The 22,602-nt window shown below is 32.3% G+C and overlaps 1 long non-coding RNA gene across 1 annotated transcript in view; it reads right to left on the reverse strand.

The window, feature by feature from the left end:
• Positions 1 to 3,101: 3,101 nt before the first annotated feature.
• LOC111538028 overlaps positions 3,102 to 22,602 on the reverse strand; it is a 42,270-nt gene continuing 22,769 nt past the window's right edge. The window contains exons 5-8 of the long non-coding RNA XR_003306909.1: positions 13,558 to 13,609; positions 9,750 to 9,794; positions 5,629 to 5,743; positions 3,102 to 5,155 (exon numbers count right to left, since the gene is read on the reverse strand). This is a non-coding gene — a long non-coding RNA (uncharacterized LOC111538028). The remainder of the gene's footprint in view (positions 5,156 to 5,628; positions 5,744 to 9,749; positions 9,795 to 13,557; positions 13,610 to 22,602) is intronic.

Raw genomic sequence — 22,602 nt, forward strand, 5'->3', positions numbered from 1 at the left:
AAAAATTATTGTAAAACAATATCATTTTATCCTATAGTCTCATAGTGCCCTATCTTCAATTCATTGCATTTTACTTATGGCATTCCTCCATTCTTTTTGTGTTTCCCTCTTCCTCTCTATTTATCCAAAACTTACGCATTTGTAAAGTCCATTATTTATCATGCCTGGAAAAGTTACTTAATAATTCATGCTAAGAACTACTCTTTTACATTTTGTATCACCAATATTAACACTTTCTTGCATATTAACACCATTGTTGACAAATTAATGTGTATTTTATAATCATACAAAATTTAAGTTCTATGAGGATATTTTTTAATTAATCCTACCACAAAACGTAACATTTTTAGGTTATAATAGATGTATGTTTACTAAATTGAATAAATTGCCTCCATGAGATAGGTGGGTCCAAGCAGAGTACATCTATTCAAACCTTCCTTAAGATACAGCAAGTTCCCATGACTCGTGTTATTTTAGAATGATAGATATGAATGCAAATCTTTTTTCTCATCTTTTGCATAACTTCAAGGAAATTTCTTGGCAAACTCATGGATCAGATAACAGAGAAGATTCTATTATTGCTGTAATTACAATTCTATTATTGCTGAGGTTCTATTTTATCTAAACACTGTTATATTTTGATGAAGTTCTGAGGCATTTCTTATAATACCAATGAACTAATATATACAGGGAAGCCTCCTATTCCCGACAGCTGATCATGACACAAACAAGATAAGATAAAAATGCTCCTATCATTTATTATAAAACAATAGCTAAATTCATATAATGCAGACATGATTATTTTGCTTTTCCAGTTTAGAATTGAAAACCACTATGGTTTTCCCATTTGAATATAAAATATATGTCCTCCCTCTCACATAAGGACATCTGAATGGATGAGGAAGACCACTCTTCCAATGATGACCAATCCATCAATTGATTGAATCAATCAGACAGTCTCTTCTGACAAACTGGAGACAAAGATTCTGAAAAGATAAGAAGATAGTTAAGACAGAGAAAAAAGCTAAAACCAATCTATTCAAAATACGATAGTCCACTTTTTTCTTTCTGATGACCTAATCGGCTTTTGTTTTATTAATATGTGCTTAATAAATCTCACTTTACTTGGACAAACTTGAGCAGGCTTATGGTGATTGAAATTAAACAAGATCCAAACATCAGTATTTATTACTTGTGTTGGAATTGCAATACATTCTCAGAGAAAACCTAGAGAATGTAGAATTACTTTTAGATCAAGCTGGCCTTACGTCTTAAATTGAGAAATAAGTTTTCATCTGTAGTCACTTGACACTATATGTCCACTAAGGTTGTAAAATTAGGGAACCAAATACTTTCTTCTATAGGATAGTCCAAATGGATTAGTAATATAGAAATATATGGGTTAGATAAGTACTTATCAAAATACTAGTCAAGATTTTGAGAAAATAATTAATTTAATTGCTGGATTGGCAGTATTAGCACACAAAAAGAAACACACCATCCTGCAGTAAGAAGCCTTTACTACCTGTAGTCAACATGTTGAGATCTCTAAAAAACAAGTTCAGAAAGAGGTTTACATCATTTCTAAATTTTTCCCAACATTTTTTGTTATGACAGCTTTAAATACACAAGAATATTATAGGAATTATACTGTAATATCTGTACACCTGATGTCTAGATTCAGTAATTGTTAAATTTTAACTATATTATATACATGTTATGTACTCAATTGTTTTAGCACATCTTGTTTTATACATTTGCTCATAGGTTTCAGATGTCAGATTTCTTTTTCTCTAAATCCTTCATGTTGCATTTTCTAAGAATAAGATATTTGCCTATATAAAGGTCATTTGCATACCTAATAAAATTAGCAGTAATTTCCTAAAATCATCTAATATCCAGTTCTTCCTCAAAAATTTTCAAACCTAACAATTTAGCATGAGGCTCATAGAAGTAAGAAAAATAAATAATAAAATTCGTAACTATGATAGAAAAAAAAAGACTCACATAAGTAGCTTATATGTCAAGGTAGAAAACATTGGAAAGTAGAAAACATTTTGCAATGTATATATTGCAAAAAAGTATGTTTAAGTCAGTTACTTAAAAATGTCTGTAAAAAGTTAAAACAGCTAATTAATGCTATCCCAAATTGAAAATGGAAATAATAAAAATAAAAAAGATTAAAAAATTGAAAAAGGAAATAACAAATATTATTTTAAAAAGAGCACAATTTCATGAACTAGAAAGTCAACAAATGAGAAAACAATTTACAAGCCCAATTCTTCTTTTTTTAAAAAAAATTGACATTAACAATCCCATAAAACTGAACTAAAAATAGGTATTAAAAGGGCACAAATATTAACAATGAAAAGGATAAAAATATTACATAAACAAAAGTGAAAAGAAAATGAGTATGGTAGATTGACTGCAAAAATGGCTTCTATGCTTTTCCCCTCTATCTTTTCTTTCACAATGTGACTTTACAGGTCCTCCTATAGAAAGGTTGATTCTACTTCCACATCCTTTGAAGTAGGTCTTGTAGTGTTTCTTGACTGACAAAATGTGGTGTAAAATGTTGATGTGTGAGTTCTAAGCAAAGGTCTCAAAAGGCCTTTCACGCTTCTACTCTCTCTCCCTCTTTCTGTTAGGCACCTACTTTCTCCTTATGAACAAGCTCAAGTTGGTCCAAATGGATGAGAAACCATGTGAAGCAAAGCCATTCAAGCCATAAAGGCATAGCAGAGGCTCCAGAAATGTAAGAGGGCACAGCCAAGAAAAGCAGAGCTGCTCAGCTTAACACAACTGACTGCTGCTGCATAAACGATCCCTCCAAGCCCAGCTCAGACTACAAGAACTGTGCCATGTTGCCAAGCAGAAAATACAAATTCGAGAAAAATAAATTAAATAAACAAATAAGTAAACATGTAATAGTGAAAAGGGAGAAAGAAAATTTTCACTATTTTCACATAAAGTGATATATTTGCACAGTAAATCCAAACAAATCTACATTTAAACCAAAATTAATGAATTTATGTAGTTCATCAGACCAAAAAACAAAAACAAAAACAAAAAAAATCCATCCACACAAAGCAATATATATTGTTTTAAGCCGGTAAATCTTAAGGTAGTTTGTTTCACAGGGTGATTGTGGGAATACATAATCAAAAAAATCAGAATATTGTAAACAAATTTATGCCAATAAATAGAAAAAATTAAATAAAATTCTAAGAAAAAACACAGATTTCCAAAACCGATAGAAGAAATAAAAAAAAAATTAGAATGAAATTTAGAAACCTATTAGAATTGAATCTAATTAAAACAATTATCTGAATAAAACTCCATATCCAGAAGAAACTCCATATGAAAACCTTTAAACAAATAATAAATTATACCAGTCCTAAATAGCCACTTTTATAAACTGAGAATATGCCACATTATTTTTATGAGTCCAGCATAACCTTGATACCAACATCCTAAAAATATAATATCTTTCATGACTAGGTACAATGGTAAACAAAATATTATCAAGAAAAATTTATCAATTAATAAAAATACAATGTAAATTTAAAAAAATGAACTGATTCCAGTACTTCAAGGGTGGCTTAAAATTTTTAGATCAATTAATACAATTTTCTAAATTAACGAAAAAGGAGAATTATCATAATAATCTCAAAACCCATTTGTAATGTTAAATAACAGAAAACTAGAAATAACATAGAATTTTCTTAGTCTGAAACAAGGCATTTATTTTAAAAATGAAAAGAAATATTAGATTTTATGGTGAAATAAGGGAAGATATATGACTTCTGTAATGAGATAAAGATATCTCCTATGACCCGTTAATAATTATCTGAAAAAGCCTGGCCTGTACAATAAGCCAAATAATTATATTGCAGAAATAAAAATCACCTTATGTGCAGACATGATTTTTTTTCATAGAAAATTAAAAAAAAAAATACCTCAAATTATCGGGATTAGTTAATTGAGCTGATCACTCTACTGGACTATACTGAAACTAGTATAAAAATAAATTGTAGTTACATATATACTAGCAACAAACAACTAGAAAGCTTTTTTTTATGATACCATTTATAATGGCGTGGATCTAATGAAGGCTAAGTCAAAACTTCAAGTAGAAAATAAACCATTGTTAAGAGATATTAGAACAGATAAAATAAATTGGGATATACTATATTTATGAATTAGAAGACAATTCTCTTGTATATATAGATGCAACATAATCCCAATAAAAATGGTAGTGTTTTTTTATAGGGGATGGGAAATGACAAGCTGATTCTAAAAATTATGTAGAAATGCAAAGCAGGAAATAATAAAGTCAACCTCGAATAATTACAAATCAGAGATTTTATACTATTAGCTAAAAATCATCTTACAACACTTTACTAAGTAAACATTGTGGATTGAAACAAGGGTTGATAAATAGACCACTGGAACAGAATACAGGGTTTACAAACAAACCCACAAAAATGGATAAACCTAATCTATGACAAGGGAGAAACTGTAGAGCCATAGAGGAAGCTTCATCTTCTCAATAAATAATGCCTCCTAAACTGGACATATATATAAAAATAATGTTGGCACCTATGTCAGACCATATGCAAGATTTCATTTTAGATGGCTTGAATTTCTAAATATAAATAAAAAGTTAAAATGCTTTTGGAAGACTTTGAAGAAGAGTTTTTCCAGCAAATTCTTAAAAAAAAAAAAAAAGTCAAAAATTTTTTTGTAGATTCAGGAGGTACATGTACAGGCTTGTTACGTGGGTATGTTGCATGATGTTGAGGTTTGCAGTCCAAATGATCCTGTGTCCCAGACAGTGAGGATACTACTCATCAGTATTTCAATTCTGTTAGTCCTTGTAATCTATTTTTCCATCTTTATGTCCATGAGTACCCAATGTTTAGCTCCCACTTTTAAATGAGACCATGTGTTGTTTGGTTTACTGTTCCTCTGTTAATTCACTTGGGATAATGGCTTCCAGCTGCATCCATGCTGTTGCCTCAAAGTACATGATTTTGTTCTCTTTCATGGCAGCATAGGATTCTAAGGTCTATATCTACCACATTTTTTTAAATCCATTCCCCTTTTGATAATCACCTTGGTTGATTCCATAACTTCACTATGGTGAACAGTGCTGTGATAAACATACAAGTGCATGTGTCCTTTTGATAAGAATTTATTTTCTTTTGTATATATAACCAGTAATGGGATTGTTGGGTAGAATGGTATTTGTCTTTTATGTTCTTTGAGAAATCTCCAAACTGCTTTCAACAGGTGCTAAACTAAATTACATTCCCATTAACAGTGTATAAGCATTCCCTTTCCTCTGTAGCCTCACAAGGCTCTGTTGTATTTTCTTTTTAATAATAATCATTTCAGTGGTGTGAGATGTTATCTCACTTTGGCTTTTATTTGCATTTATCTGATGATTAGCGATGTTGAGCATTTTTTTCATATGTTTAGAAACTTAAACAATTCAAGAAGCAAAAAACCAATAACCTCACTAAAAAGTGGGCAAAAGACATGAACAGACACTTCTCAAAAGATCACAGCAAATTTTGATGGTGTTCCATTTGTATCCCCCAGCCCTCATCTGAATACACCTACTTGTATTATGGACTGGTTCTGTGTGTGCAGATAACTTTTCACATCAAGCATTGAGCTTGTCTTCTCTGTGTCAGGATTTTCCCTGGCAATATCGCTTGAGGTAATGATTCTACTCCTGCTGTTTTGGTTCTTCTTGGGTAAGAACAATAATATTTGAATCGGCACACCATCTATGTTTTACTGATATTATTTTCCAATTTTCCCAGTCAGTATAAGCTAATTAGCTTCATAAAGGTTTGTATTGTAGCAGAACACACTATACTTCTTTTTTTTTTTTTTTTTTTTTTTTGAGACGGAGTCTTGCTCTGTTGCCCAGGCTGGAGTGCAGTGGTGCCATCTCAGCTCACTGCAAGCTCTGCCTCCCAGGTTTACACCATTCTCCTGCCTCAGCCTCCTGAGTAGCTGGGACCACAGGCGCCCACCACCGCACCCGGCTAATTTTTTGAAGTTTTTAGTAGAGATGGGATTTCACTGTGTTAGCCAGGATGGTCTCAATCTCCTGACCTCGTGATCCGCCCACCTCGGCCTCCCAAAGTGCTGGGATTACAGGCGTGAGTCACCGCACCTGACCAAGAACACACTATACTTCTTAGGAAATATACTATTTATTGAATTCTGCAGAAAACAGATATTGTTAACTTCCCCCTGTTGGTGATGATAAATTTGATTATTTCATCAAGGCAGTGACCACCAAATGTTCTCCATTATTTTTTAAAATATTTTTCAAAATGCAAATAATCTGGAAGTGACATTTAATGGTCACGTGAATCCTCTTCTCCAAAATAATTCCTCTTTAATTTTAGGTGAATGATAATTTTTGCCTGAGTCAATCATTTCATTAACAGTTGAAAAATGTCTTATTAAAAAGAATTTATTAGCTAATGTTGTTCTGTAAAAACATTTTCCTCACCACTTGGGATTCACTGTATCTTCTCATTACACAAAGTAAATGTCTGGTTTCCATTTAATTATCAATATTTAGGGTAAGAAATTGGTGTTGTAACCACTTCTGAAGATGAATATTTGTTATATTAATTTGCTTTTATTATTCTTGCTTTTTTTTTTCTTTTGTTTTTTAGAAAATCATGGCTTTCTTTTTCTTATTCTTCGGGGGACAGGGTCTCACTCTATTGCACAGGCTAGAGTGTCGATCATAGCTCACTGCAGCATTGAACGCCCAAACTTAAGCAGTCCTTCCACCTGAGGGTCCTGAAGAGCTTGGGACTTTTTATTTCTTCAACCTTTCCTTCTCTGTCTCTCCCTCCATTCTGTCCTTCTTTTATTCACTTGATTCTTTTTTTTTTTAACTTTTAAGTTCAGGGGTACATGTGCAGGTTTGTTACATAGGTAAACTTGTCATGGAGGTGAGTTGTAGAGATTATTTTATCACCCAGGTATTAAGCCTAGTAACCATTAGTGATTTTTCCTGATCTCCCTCCTCTCACCCTCCACCCTCTTATAGGCCCCAGTGTGTGTTGTTCCCTTCTATGTGTCCATGTGTTCTTATCATTTAGCTACCACTTATAAGTGAAGACATGCAGTATTTGGTTTTCTGTTCGTATGTTTGTTGCTCGGGAGAACAGAATCCAGCTCCATCCATGTCCTTGTAAAAGACATTATCTCATTCTTTTTTATGGTTGCATAGTGTTCCTTGGTGTATATGTACCATATTTTCTTTATTCAATCTGTCATTGATGGACATTTAGGTTGATTCCATGTATTTGCTTTTATGAATATTGCTGCCGTGAACATACATGTGCATGTGTCTTTACAGTATAATAGAATTATTTATATTCCTTTAGGTATATACCCAGTAATAGAATTGTTGAGTCAAATAGTATTTCTGCATTTAGGTCTTTGGGAAATCACCACACTGTCTTCCACAATGGTTGAACTAATTTACACTCCCACCAACATTGTATAAGTGTTTATTTTTCTCCACAACCTCACCAGCGTCTGTTTATTTATTTCTTTTTGCTTCTTAATAGTAGCCATTCTGACTGTTGTGAAATGGTATCACATTGTGGCTCTGGTTTGCCTTACTCTAATAAGCAATGATATTGAGCATTTTTTCATATGAGTTGGCTATATGTATATCTTCTTTTGAAAAGTGTCTGTTCATGTCCCTTGCTCACATTTTTTTTTTCTTGTAAATTTGAGTTCCTTGTAGATGCTGAATATTAGACCTTTGTCAAATGCATAGTTTGCAAAAATTTTCTCCAATTTTGTAGGCTGTTTACTAAGTTGATACTTTCTTTTGTTTTGCAGAAGCTCTTTAGTTTGATTAGATCACATCTGTCAATTTTTGCTTTTGTTGCAATTGCTTTTGGCATTTTCCTCATGAATCCTTTGCCTGTGCCTATGTCCTTAAAGGTATTGCTTTCCAGAGTTTTCATAGTTTGTGGTTTTACATTTAAGTCTTCAACCCATCTTGAGTTAATTTTTGTATATGGTATAAGGAAAGTATCCAGTTTCAATCTTCTGCATATGACTAGCCGGTTATCTCAGCACCACTTATTGAATAGGGAATTCTTTCCCCATTGTTTGTTCTTATCAGGTTTGTTGAAGATCAGATAGTTGTAGGGGTGCGGTCTTATTTCTGGGTTCTCAATTCTGTTTCATCCGTCTATGTGTCTGTTTCTGTACCAGTGATATGTTGTTTTGGTTACTGTAGTCCTCTAGTATAGTTTGAAGTTGAGTAGTGTGATGCCTCCAGCATTGTTCTTTTTGCTTAGGATTGCTTTAGCTATTCATGTTCTTTTTTTTTTTTTTTTTTAACCCGTCTGAATTTTAAAATATTTTTTTCTAGTTCTGTGAAGAATGTCAATTGTAGTGTAATAGAAACAACATTGAATCCATAAATTGCTTCGGGCAGTATGGCCATTTGATTGATTTTGATTCTGTGTCTAATTAAAATCTTGTATCCTTCGACCAATATCTTTCATCTCAATCTTCCACCTTCCCCCGATCCCTGGTAACCACCATGACACTCTCTGTTTCTGTAAGTTCAAAGTTTTTAGATTCCATGTATAAGTGACATCATACATTACTATCCTAGCTTATTTCACTTAGCATAATGTTCTTCATGTTTATCCATTCTGTTGCAAATCGCAGGATTTTCTTTTCTAAGCTAAATAATGTGCCATTTTTGTGTTCATGTGTATACATATACAAATGTATACAATATTTTCTTTTTATATTCATTGATTTATGTTAATTCCATATCTTAGCTGTTGGTAAACAATTTCATAATTAACATGAGAGTGCAGTTATCTCTTTGACATATTTTATAAATATTATGAGTTAATATGAAAGTATCCAAATTAAATTAGTTATTACAGGTTGTTAGTTAATTTTCTTGAACTTATATTTGTATCTCTTTTCAATTACATTTAAACTTTAATTCCTAACAATATTAATATAATTACTTGTTTGCTTTATCCTGTAATATTTATAAAATGATTTGAAATTATATTATCAACATAAATATGAACAGTAACCTAATAAGTAAAGTGTAAGATTATTTTGCAGATTATTAAATGTACTATGTTACTAATATCAGAATTTGTTTGATAAAAATCTGCTTCATGCAAGTGAGCACAGAAAAACAATCTGCAGAGAGAACAAATAAAAAGACAGTATAGAAAGAGAAGTGAAGATGTGAGACCATGTATCCCTAGATATCACAGAGAATATCCTTGGTTCATTTTTGATTGATGTCTTTATGAGTCTTTGTTTCTAGATACCATGAGGCCTGTTGCTTGATTCATCTTTGGTTACTATGACATATATTTTAATATATTAAATATTTTAAGAATAAATATTTAATAATAAAAATGTTAATATTCCACCATGACCATACTTTGTTTTTTTTTTTTTTGTTTTCTTCACATGCTGTTTGTTTGTTTTTTTCTTGGAAGTAATAAATTCCTTGATAAATAAACAAATTCATTTAAAAGTTGATAAATCTAATAATTAGGGCTATGATAAAACTAGCACAAAGCTCACAAGTAGGATAAACCGGTATTAGGTTTATTTAACACTATACCAATATTATCCTTTAAAATATTAGACACTTCCTATTTTCCCACATGATCCAAGAACTTATTTTCAAAGTTTACCTTGGCTCTTCGGTTTGAAGTAAGTTAACTACCAGAATTTTCTTCCTGCAGAAGATTTGGCCATTGAGGATATATCTTATGAGCAGAGGAGAATATTTTGGAAACTACACAATTGTGAAAAACTGTAGCTCATATGCATTTGGCCTCTTATAGTTAATCCAAATAATTAAGAAATAAATATGCAAGAATCACTACAGGCATGAGCATCAAAATAGGTCTGTTTCTAATGATACCAACTTAGCAGCAGGAGTCATTGGAAAATGACCAGAAATTTTTTGCTCTTTACCGTTTTCAGAAGAATAGAACTCTCTCAGCATTAAGTTTTTCATGCCAGCCAAAGTGAAAAGAAGCAGCAAAGCTGTCCTATATTTACTTTATCCTATACCTATCTCATATAAGAATATTAGCAAAGTTTTCTCTCTGGATTATAAAAACAGAAATCTGGTTGTGGTAGATAAGTGAGAATCTATGTAAGAATATGTATAGTTATAGCAAAAATTAATTAGTTGGTGATTTATAAATTTTACATACAGTGTGTCTAGAACTTTTATAGTAATCAGGACATTAATATTTTAGGAGTCAAATAACCCACATAAAACAAATATATTTTCCATAACTTTTAGTACCTCACATGTTAACTTCTAATTGTTAATTTTACCTCAGTGTCCTACTAGGACTATTTCCTCATTTGTATGCAGTTTTATAAAATTATTGGAATATTTTAGACTTGTATTTGAAGAAGTATTCTGTAGAATATTTTAAAATATGCATTGCTGAAAAGCAATTTAAAAGTACATGATAAGTGATACCTTTAAAATAAGTTTCAAGTTTTGATAGAAGCAAGTAGTTAGTGGCAAAAAAAATGACTTTCTTTCTATGACAATTCCAAAATTATATGTAAAGCCATGGACAATAATATTAGCTGTTACCTGCACAAAATATGCCTTATTTCTCAAGTCCATCATTTATCTTTTATGGATCAATTTGTAACTTTATTCAATAAATTTTTTCCTTACTTTTAAACTGCTTACCTTACATTACCTTCTAGCAAATTGTGATGATATTGTTCAATCTTAAGGCAGATAGATTTAGAATTAGAGTATCCTCATAATGTAATATTTCACTATTAAATTTTATATTAGCACCATATATATAAACTTTTTAAATAATGTAAAAAAGAACATTTTAATATATTATAACTATACAGAGTATATAAAATATAATCATATGATTGATATGAGATTGATTATTTTTAAAGGAAATAACTATTTCATTGATAGAAAGAAGCAAATTGTATAGAATCATTTTAGGATTAAGCACCTGCAGTATATTAGGATATCCAAGAACAGAACTAGGCTGAAGCTAAAATGAAGCCTTGTGTGATCATTTTCAGCATTATAATTTTCTGCAAAATTTGAGTGATTTGCAAAACTGTGATAGATTTCCCTGAATAGGATGGTGGCAAAGGCTTTGTAGATTCAAAAATAGTTTTGCTGAGGCAATGAGAAGTAATATACTATCATATGAGAACTTGGTTTACCAAGCTAAAAAAAAAAAAAAAAAAAAGGCTGAGAAAAATTTTGCCTCTAAATATTGCAGAGTTCTACTTCCCTTATTTTTTATTATTATTTTTCATTTTGCTTTTAATATCTCTCTACTGAGGAAAATATAATTGTATTTGCAATTCAATAATAAGGGTTGTCACTAAACAATAATAATTTTATGAATGTAGTTATAAAAATTGTGAGTTTGTATTTCTGGAATGATTTGACAATGTTTCTAAACTGAAATATATAAATGTAGTCATCATTTAGCTTTCGCTTATACATGAGAACATGCAGTATTTGGTTTTCTCTTCTTGTGTCACTTTGTTAAGGATAATAACCTCCGTTATCCTTATTAAGGATATCTGGATGATGAAAAATTCTGTACAACAAACCACCATTACACAAGTTCACCTATGTAACAAACCTGTACATGTGTCCCTGAACTTAAAAGTTAAAAAAAAGAAACTAAATTAAGAGCAATATTTTTAGATGCTGGGCTTTTGAATATTTAACATAGGGCAATATCTCATAAGCATGTTTTCACCTTATCTGAAGTAATATTACCCTCTGTTTTTGCTAACCTTGAAAAAGTTACGTCATGTAAAATTTTAATATTTGTTGTTGTTTTTTATAGGATGATAAGGCTCCTATCATAAGAATATCAGCTACTTCATCATGGCCAGAACCAGAAGTCCCAAGTACAGGTAAATCACAACTTTCTTCAAACGTTTATAGCTTAAACTATTTCTAACTTTTTTTTATAATTGTAATATCTCATTTGAAAACTTTGAGTTCTGGTATCTTGTTGATTTTTTTTTTTTCTATAATTCTTAGAAATTGTAGAAGGGAGCACAAGCTTCCCAACTGAACTAGAATTGCCATAAATAGCAAAGACTCTGAGCAAAACTTATGCCTTAACTCATTTAACTGTAGACCCAGTTGAAGCTTTCAGTCAATTATGGTTTTAATTTAAAGTAATAAAAATAACATCTTCCTAAAAATTAAATTGAGGCAAGTAAATATTTTACGTCAGTTCTAGAATGATCATGAGATGTCATAATACTTGATCACTGACAACAGACACTGAATTTACATGTAAAACTTAGAGGTAAAAGCCTTCATATCCCATGATGTGTTCCCTCAGCCATGAAACTGAAACTCTTTAGAAACTGCAGTATAGAGATTTTGTGCTTATTAAGGAAGGCCAAAGTGTGATGATCTAATGAAATGTGACCAGTTTAGAGGGGAAACAGTCACCCTTTACAAATGGTGAAGGATTTAATAATTTATTTAAAATTTAGGAATATAAAGAATGTTAATAAGAATCCTACAATACATATTCATCAGGCTAAACTGCTTATGGTTATGTGCCAGTAAGCAGATTTGTTTATGTGGCAGGAATTTGTTGTTGTAAACTATGTGCTGGAGAAAGAAGAGGTCACAAATGTACAATTAATATTTTTTTCCAGTTTGGGCCATAGGTTTTCTTGCTTGAATCCTTGAACGATTCAAGGATTCAGCAATTTGGCTGTGGTTTGGATTCTTAATTTTCTGCCAAACTTCTTGTTCAGAACAGGCAAAAATACATCTATTTTGACTGTAATTATGCCGAGCATCTTTAACAGCCTATACACAAGACATAAAGAAAAAGTGAAAGGAAGATACTTACTTAATTCAGCTGAAGACTTAATTAGGAACTCAATTCTATCATTTAATATTGTATTTTATTCTCATTTTTTTTTCTAATAGAAAATAATGGCATGCCAATTGTATATGATTATGGATAGCTATTTATGGAACCGGTTCTTGCGTCTACACTTAATTACATTTTGTTTGGAGGTTAACATTATATTACAACTGTAGCTTTTATTTCAATCTATTCTTACAGTTTTTCTTTCTCATTAGGACTTAGATTGCTGGTTTGTTGGATCTCTTGTTTATGATTTTTTCTATTTTTGTTTTCTATTTCTAGGCCTATTCTCTAGTGCATTATTCTCGATGACTTTAAAGTCATTTAGAGGTAGAAGAAAAGAAATAATTCATTTTTGCCATATGCTGAAGTCTTGATAAATAATGTATTCATATGCTAAATAAAAACATACTGTATATTTTGTGATTCCTAATGAATACATGTGATTTTTGTTTAGCTTGTCTTCTGTCTTTACCCTGGTATCTACCTATCCTGCTACAGGATCATAATTCCTAAAGCCTACCCATCTCAAGTCACACAAATATACATTGAAATAATCATGGATATTCACCATAAACATGGAATTGTTCACTATGTTTCATGGCTTCATGTTGCTTCCTAATCTGCAACATAATTTAGAATCATTCCTTTATTTACAAATATCACAGAACTAATGCATTTTATGTAACCAATAATAAGTCTCAAGAAAGATGAGACTAGATTCATGTTTCCATTAACACCCCTACTTGACAGCGGCATGATTTCTGTAACGTCTAACACTATATCTGACCTAATCATTTTCATTATTTAGTGATCCCTTGCTAAGTATTTTACAAAGTTACTCTAAATGATATTGGATGAGTCTATTTAAATGAATAAATCACATAGTTACATTTTATTGTCATTTTATATTACCTAGGAATGAAGTCAATATTATACTTTATAAATTGAAAGCATGTCTTGCTAACATGTTACGATATGCCAACCAACAAATAGGTTCTTATTTTTATTCATGGAATTCTATAACCAATAACTGGCTGGTAAAGAATGTGTCGAAATCAATCAAGTTGTAGATACACACTCAATGGATGGAAAAGGAGAGGCACTAAGTCTGCTCATAAAATTGCACTTTACACCTAACAATAGAAGCTATTTTTTCATTAGAGTTCCAAATATCTCAGTGTTTGGGGAAGTCTCCAGGTAATATATGCAGTGAAGAACATTACTAGGCACTGGGAAACAATAGGCTTCCGTCAATCAACATATATTTGAATATGAACAGCTTTTAGGGAAGCTTTGGGTATTTTTTCTTTCACTGACATTGATGTTAATTAAGTATCATAATTTAATGAACCCCCAAGAAGATTGACATTTGTACAATTAATCTTCACCTGGCACACAAACCTGATCCTCTGAATCAGAATTTCAGACAACGGTACTGCCGCTGTGCACATACAATTCTGACACGGACTTGGCTTCTAAGTCTCCCGTTATATTCCTAAGCATGGCAGCATAAAATAAATGAAGCTAGACAAGGCTTCAGACACAATTCTTGCTTTACTCACTTGAGATGAGTATATAGAATGAGTAGGGACACCATCAACTCTGCTAAGGTTTACTAAAGATCCAGGGCAGCCATGGTGGGATAACAAAATAATAATTTATAAAGTGTCTTCCATTATATTTGCATATGTTTTTACATGCATTCTCATTTATTCTAGATTCCGGTTGAGGTATTTGCTTTTATCTGCTCAAATTTACCAAGTAATTATCCCACTGGAGGACTCATTACTTCTGAATTTTTATTCCGCCTTTGTTTTAGGGGGCAAAATGCTCAGCTTTCTTAAAATAGTCACTGGCCAGATAATAGAATCACAATGAATGGCTTACTCCAGTGTTTTTCAGCTTCTAGGGTGAGGCACTGATGGTTTTTTTATAACAATTTGTTGAAGTGTAACTAGCATTTGTTTACTTATGGAATGGAATGGAGTAGACTAAAGTGGACCAGAATAGAATAGAACAGAATAGAGTGAATTGCACGTAGTAAAGCTAAGTGTTTTTCAGTTATATATATGTGTGTGTGAGATTAGGTCACTTTATAATGCAAAGACAAATGGATTTTGCAGATATAATTAAGGTTTCCATTGAGTTGTATTTGTGTTAATCAAAAGACAGATTATCCTAGGTGGGTCTGACATAATGACATGAGCCCTCTAAAAAGGATCTAGAGGTAAAAGAGAAGAAGCAGTAGTAGATTTGCTTTCCTTGGCCTTTGAATATCAAATTGCCACGTTGTGGAGAGGGTCATGTGGCAGGAATAGTGGATGAGTTCTAGAAATCAAGACCTTCTATCCTACCACTACAAGGAAATGAATTGTGGCAACAATCAAGGAGCTGAAAGGGGACTTTTAACTTCAGATAAGATTGCAGTCTCGCAGCTGACACGTTGATGTCAGCCTCCTCAGACACAGATCAGAGGAACCAGTTAAGGTGTGGTCAAACTTCAGGGAAAAACAAAAACAAAAACAAACAAACAAACAAACCTGAGGTAATACCTGAATACTAAGTCATTACATTTATGAAAATTTGCTATACAGCAATAGAAAACAAATATAGTTGTCTATCTAGATTCTAGGAGTATGGCATCCTTTTTTCTTTGTCACAAAGCCCTAATTGATCACTACTGGGAGAGACAACATTTGTTTTTAACTATCCAATTGAGTTTCTGTAGCCAGATCTATCATTAGCACAGTTCTCTTCAAACTAGTGCATGTCAAATGAGTGTCTTTTCCCTCCTGGCTTTTCATTATATGCCCTAATCCTTCTGAAAAGCACAGGGAAAAATACACCTGGGTAAGAAGGAGCTTTTGGAATATAATCCTCACATGTTTGTAAAGTAGATAATATTAACCTGCTTTGCAGTGAGAAAGCTAGAATTCAGAGGGATTCAGGGAATTTTTTTTTTTTTTTTTGAACATTCAGGTACTATAGCTAAGTCTTATTTTCTCATGCAATTTCTCTCTCTCTCTCTCTCTCTCTCTCTCTCTTTTTTTTTTTTTTTTCTTGACAGTATCTTACTCTGTCAACAGCCCAAGCTGGATTGCAGTTGCTTGATCTCGATTCACTGCAACCTCCGCCTTTCGGGTTCAAGCAATTCTCAGCCTCAGCCTCCCAAGTAACTGGGATTACAAGCATGCACCATCATGCCCGGCTAATTTTTGTATTTTTAGTAGAGACGGCATTTCACCATGTTGGCCAGGCTGGTCTCAAACTCCTGACCTCATGATCTGCCTGCCTCAGCCTCCCCAAGTGCTGGGATTAAAGGCGTGAGCCACCGCACTCAGTTCAATTTCTCAAAGCAATAAGAAATTTAATTTGTTCACTGTAAAGCAGAGTTCCAAGTAAGATTAGTTGTGTGATTTTAGCAAAGTTACCTAACCTAGCTGAACCTCTGTCTTCACATTTCCATATTTGGCATGCAGGTGCGTGTGTGTGTGCGCCTGAAATGGTGGGGGGGGGGGGGGGGAGAGAGAGAGAAAGGACAGTGGTATTTAGCCACAGTTTAGAATTGGAAATTAATGAGATGACTACTGAATACATATTTTTAAATTACTTTAATCACTGTCCAAATTCTGTAAGCTCTCTTTATTATGTAACAAAACAGTTTATAATTTAATTTCAAAGTTAAAACGGACTAATCCCCCAGCAATTCAGTAAAACCTTTGCAATGAAATTTTTCTCTAATTGAAAATTTAGGATGATTTAAATAGAATGAGAACTGAAATTAAAGTGGGAAAAAAGAATAAGCTATGCATACTAATAGAGAAAAGAAGATATCTAGAAGAAATTTAATATATTTAAAAACATATTTTATTTTAATAATATATTGTTTACTATAAATTATCCTTAGGTTAAAAGATCTATACATAGTAAATTTTTATTAAATATTGTCATAAATATTTGTGTATGTATTTCTTACCTTGCATTAAGAGTAACTCTTTATGTTATTTGAATTTGTCTAATTGAATTTCCTTCCTATAATTTATTTGTCACTTTAACGAGGTTTTTTGTTCAAAGCTTAAAAGTTGTAAATCAAAATTATCCAAATGTGTTAAAACATCAGAATGTCTAAGAAATTTTTGTAAAAATAAAATCTAAGTCTAATTTCTAAATGATTTCTACCACTTCCCCCAAAAAGAATCAGTTCTCATGGCTTAAAATTGTATATGAAAAGCATCATTTGACAAACAGTGTTTAAAACTGGAAACAATCCATGATTATGGATCTCAGTAGAAGTTAACTGTGCACTCACAGCACCATCTGAACTAGATAGAAGCTAACCCTTTCATTAGTAGAATAGAATAAGAAGATGTCTGCTTTTGCAAATCCAAATTAATGACATTCTGGTGTCTCTGTATATGTACATTTATGGTTTGCATGTCTTCACTTCTCAGGGATCATGGTGACAATGACTAATATTCCCTTTTACATTTATCAGAGCTTTTTTTTTACCAAAATTTATTATAGTACCTGATATATGGGAAAATATTTCTCTTCAGATTTATAGAACCTGTTTTTAAACACTGAATGGCAGGGGTTTTGTTGATTTTTTAACAGAATTTGCTATACCTAATATTGATATTTACATTTAATTATCACAGCATCTACTTCCAAGGGTTCTTCCAAATTCTTCTACCTTATTTTGGATATGAAGAAAGAAAATATTTTTGTACAGCTGTGCAAGGTGTTTTGGTTTTAAACTAAGTGTTATTATCAGAGTCAAAAAGTTAAAATTTTATAAAGTTTATAAAGAAAGGAAGTTACAGTATGCTGAGATTAATATATAATTGAAGAAAGAAATTTCTTCATAAATTTAGTGTAGCCAAAGTTTGGAATATTTCTGAAGTTTACAAAGTGCACATTAATGTCCTGGGCCTTCACATTCACTTACCACTCACTCATTCAGTGACTTACCGAGAGCAACTTCCAGGCCTGTAAGCTTTACTCATCATAAGTTCCCTACACAAGTGTAATATTTTGAAAGTCTTTAATACTGTTTTCTTACTATAACTTTTTAACGTCTGCAGGTAATTGCACATAATTGTACACAATTTCTTACCATTATGTTCAATTGGCCACAAAATTCAGTAGAGTAACATGCTGTACAGTTTTATAGCCTAGGAACAATAGGCTACACCATAGAGCCTGGGTGTGTATTAGGCTGTACCATCTAGTTTGTGTAAGTACATGCTATGATGTTCCGCAATGACTAAATCATATAATGACACATTTCTCAGAACATATTCCTGTCATTAAATGACATATACTTATTTTACTTCTTGTCTGGCAATTTTGGCTATTCTTTTCAAAGTGAAATCTCTGAGTTATAATTACTAAATAGCCAGGTGATAACACACTGTTTTTCCAGATAAAGAGCAGTTTGGTAGAAGAGTATATTAATTAACATTTGCCACAAAACCTCGATAACTTTTACAGCAACAATCCTCAAATGTTTTGATCATAGAACCACTTTTTTTCCTTAAAAACTAGATCCCAAAGAGCTTTTATTTCTGTAGGAGATACACATATCTCCTACAGAAATAAATAAATAAATAAATATGTGTGTGTGTGTGTGTGTGTGTGTATATATTCCTTATTAGAAAACATTGAATTCAGTTTTAAAATATTCTTATAAATAACATAAATTCATTGCATGTTAAAATCGATATAATGTGTTTTATTAAAATAACTATATTGTTTAGAAAATGATAAGAGTGACATAATTTTTCAGTTTTGTAAACGTCTGCATTGCCTCACTTATTAGAAAATAGCTAGATTTTCATACCTGCTTCTACATTCGGTCTGTTGCAATATGTTATTTGGTTGAATTATATGAAGAAAATCTGCCCTCACACAGACATGGATTGGGACAGAGGAGGAACTTACAGACCCCCGAAGGGTCTCAGACACATCTAACTCTATTCTTTTCATTGCTTTCATTTTTACTTTTCTTTATTAACCACTTTACAGTGATTACTCTTGGTCTTTCTTTTCTTTTTTCCTTTAATGCCTTACATATTTTATTTATTTTCCTTTCCTTTCGTATTGTTCTTTACCTTATTATCTTTTAAATTACTCCTTTCCTTGCTGACCTCTAGCTCCCTTCTCCACTTTTCCTTCCTCCCCTTGAAACCCTCTCTAGCCTGTTCTCTTCAAGTGATATTCAAAACCGAAGTGTCTTTCTGAAAATGGAATTATCTTGGGAGATATTGGAAAGATACCGTATTTTCTGTGTCTCCTTAATTTTTTTTTTTCTGTAAAGAGCACTATCCAGTAATACAGGCCAAACCAAAAACAAAACAAAACAAAATAAAAAGGTGGTGAAGGGGGTCATGTTTCGTTATCCACTTTCTGTTAAACTGGGGCTGGACGCAGAAAAGAAGAGTTGAAAGAAAAGAGATTTAGAATGTATTCTGAAAGGAGATGTAAATCTAAACATCTCATCTCATGACTCTTCTTCCAAAATACATCCTAAATCTTTTTTTTAATCAACTCCTCTTTTCTAAATCTAATGCCAGTTTAATCAATGATTTCCCCTTTTCTGTGATATTACAACAGTCTACTAATTGGTTGTCCTACTCTCCACTTGCCCAATCACACCACCACCACCACAATTAATTCTCCATTCAATGGCCAATGTGATTGTCATAGACGCTCTTGCTGATCCACTTTGATGTCCTTTTCCACTCATTGCTCAGCTGTTGTGTCAGCTGATAATAACACAGCTGTCCGTGGTCTTCTCTGGAGTGTTGACTTACAGCAAATGAGAGTTCCAAGGAAACTTTTCAATAAATTCCAACCTCTTCATTATTACCTACAAAATACTGCTTTAACAGGTTCCTGCCCACCAGCTCACTTTGTTTCCTATTGGCAAGCTAGGAAAGGTCCTTACCTGGGGCATTTGCTCTTCAGTCCAGAATGCTCTTCCCTGAATATTTGTAGAGTTAATTGGCAATGTTCAGATTTCAACTCCAATATTAACTTCTAGTAGTGGGGATTTTTCACCACTCTGCCCAAATGTACCTTCTGTCTTCCCTTTGTCAGTAATTCTGTTAAGTTACTACAGGTGTTTTATATTTTTCAGATAATTAATTACCATAAAAATTATCTTATATATGTATTTGTTTATTTTTATTACATCTCCTTACCCATATTAGACTTTATGTTAGTACAAATAAACTTTTATCAGCTTAATCTTTTGAGATTTTATTTTTACATCTGCAGGCATGTATTATCTAGACTAAAAATAGAACATCAATAGTATGTATCCTTTTCTTCATAAAGTTCATAATCTAGTAAAAGAGAAAGTAAAGATATACAAGTGTATTAGCTGTCTTTTGCTGTCAAAGCAAATTACCCCAAACTCAATAAAATAAAACAGTAAACATTTATTATCTCACAGTGTCTGAGGATCAGGAATCTAGGTGTCTCATCTGGGTGGTTCTGTCTTGGGATCACTCACAAAGTTTCAGCCACATATTGACTGGAGCGATAGTTATCTCAAGGTTCAATGGGGAGGAGTGAATATGAATATCATTCATTTCCAAGATAACTGATATTGGTGGGTTTCAGTTCCTCACGATGTGGGCCTCTCCAAAGGTTGCCTGAGTAGCCACAATATTGGTTTCCCTAGAATGAGTAATTCAGGGGATAGAGGAAGAAAAAGAGAGTGAGAAGAGCAAGAAAGAAATAAAATTCTGGAAGGAAACCACAGATTTTTATAACATAATCTTGCAAGTGAAATCTTATTACTTCTGCCATATGCTATTCACTAGAAAAGAATAACTAAGTCTAGTCCTCACTCAAAAGGAAATGAACTAAGCTGTGCATTTTGCAATGAGGAGTATCAAATAATTTAGAGATACGTCTTTTAAATGACTACAGTAAATTAGCAAGGTTATATGTGAAAAATTCCAATAATATAGGCAAAGTATTCTAAGAATTTATAAATATATAAGAACAAGTTAAATTAAAGTGATAAGTAAAGGTTTAAATTAAAAAAAAATGGTTACTGATGCCTTTTGATAAATGAATATTTGATAAAAATCATTTTAGAGAGAAGAAAAAAGAAACTGTAGAATTTGATTGAGGAGTAGAAAATAGTTTGACCAAGGCAAAATTTTATGTGAGAGAGGAGTATTTGGATTGGTGATCTGTTGCTGAAGGAAGAAAGCCACCTCTTCCTGTTCTTCTATGATTTACAGATGGCCAGAAAATAATAAAAGAAAATAAAAAAAAATCCTTGCAAATGCTTATGGCTTAATCAGCATAGCCCTGCTCTTAGAGAAAGTGAAGCAGCAGCTGTGTAAGATGTGATTCAGGATTCCATCCAGTTGCCAGCTTCCTAGCATCCTTATAACTTGCATAGTGCTAGACGTACATGTATCCTTCCCTCCAGCAAGAAAATGTGTCAATTTTTCAATAGGAGCTTGCACTCCATCTGAGATTGCACCCTATTAAATTTCAATGAATAACTCATTTTATTGACTAATACATCTCAGAAGCATGATAAATACTTTTATGGCCCCTTTTATTGTGCAAGTGCTTTATCAATGTGCATATTCAGATTTGCTTTTTCAACTGAGAGTATGCTAATACATAAAACCAGGCAAATATGTTACTCAGATAGACAGCTAAATCCTGGGGTGGGGTCAAAGTAAAGTAAAGGAACTAGCTAATAATTTCCCAACTGATCGATTAAGTCAAAAGCTCAAACTATCCACCAGATTACAGCTTTGTTTAAACTCTATTAATTACAAACTTGGAGGACAAAAGAAGACTGACCACAAAAGCTTAGAATTCTCGAAGTGGGCTTAAATTCTTTCATTTATCTTGGGAGGGAGCAAAGATATTATTTTTATCAAAGTTTATACAGGAGTAACCCTAATGGTGAAGTTAAACTCCTGAGACGTTTTATAGTACATAAATCTCCAATATGTGACATGTTTTCTGATGCCTCACCAAAGGCAAACATATTATAAGATGCAACTGACACACTACTTCCAAACAGAAGCCAGAGAACTGCCAACACTTGTAATGGCCAAATATAGAAACACTTAGGTCATCATATCAGATTGTTTACCTGTTTCTGTAATACAATTGGAAAATATGTTCTGACAGTTTCAAAAACAATATAATTTTTTGAGAATTGAGGATGGCATAACCTTTTTATGATTTTACAAATGTTATAAAATATAGGATCTATCTCGAGGGCAATTTCACCTTGATTTTCAATTAACTTAACCAAACAAGGTAAATGCCATTAGTCACAATAACTTTTACAACCTCAGTCATTATCCATCAAACTACTTTGCGGACCATTTCTGTTTTTATAGTTGGAATAAATAAACATGACATAAAACACATCAAGTCTTTTCATCCTGCAGTAGCTAAACTTGTCTATCTTCTATGCACATTTAAAGCTATGAAGAGTTTTTTTGTATATTCTATATCCTTTAAAAAAAGGTGGGCAAATGTTTAACACAGTAAACTATACAGTGTGGAAGTGGAGAAAATGTGTTCTTATATTTAATAAAAAATAAGGGCAGTGTTCATT

This window comes from Piliocolobus tephrosceles, chromosome 5, assembly GCF_002776525.5.
Source record: "Piliocolobus tephrosceles isolate RC106 chromosome 5, ASM277652v3, whole genome shotgun sequence".
Classification (NCBI taxonomy): domain Eukaryota; kingdom Metazoa; phylum Chordata; class Mammalia; order Primates; family Cercopithecidae; genus Piliocolobus; species Piliocolobus tephrosceles.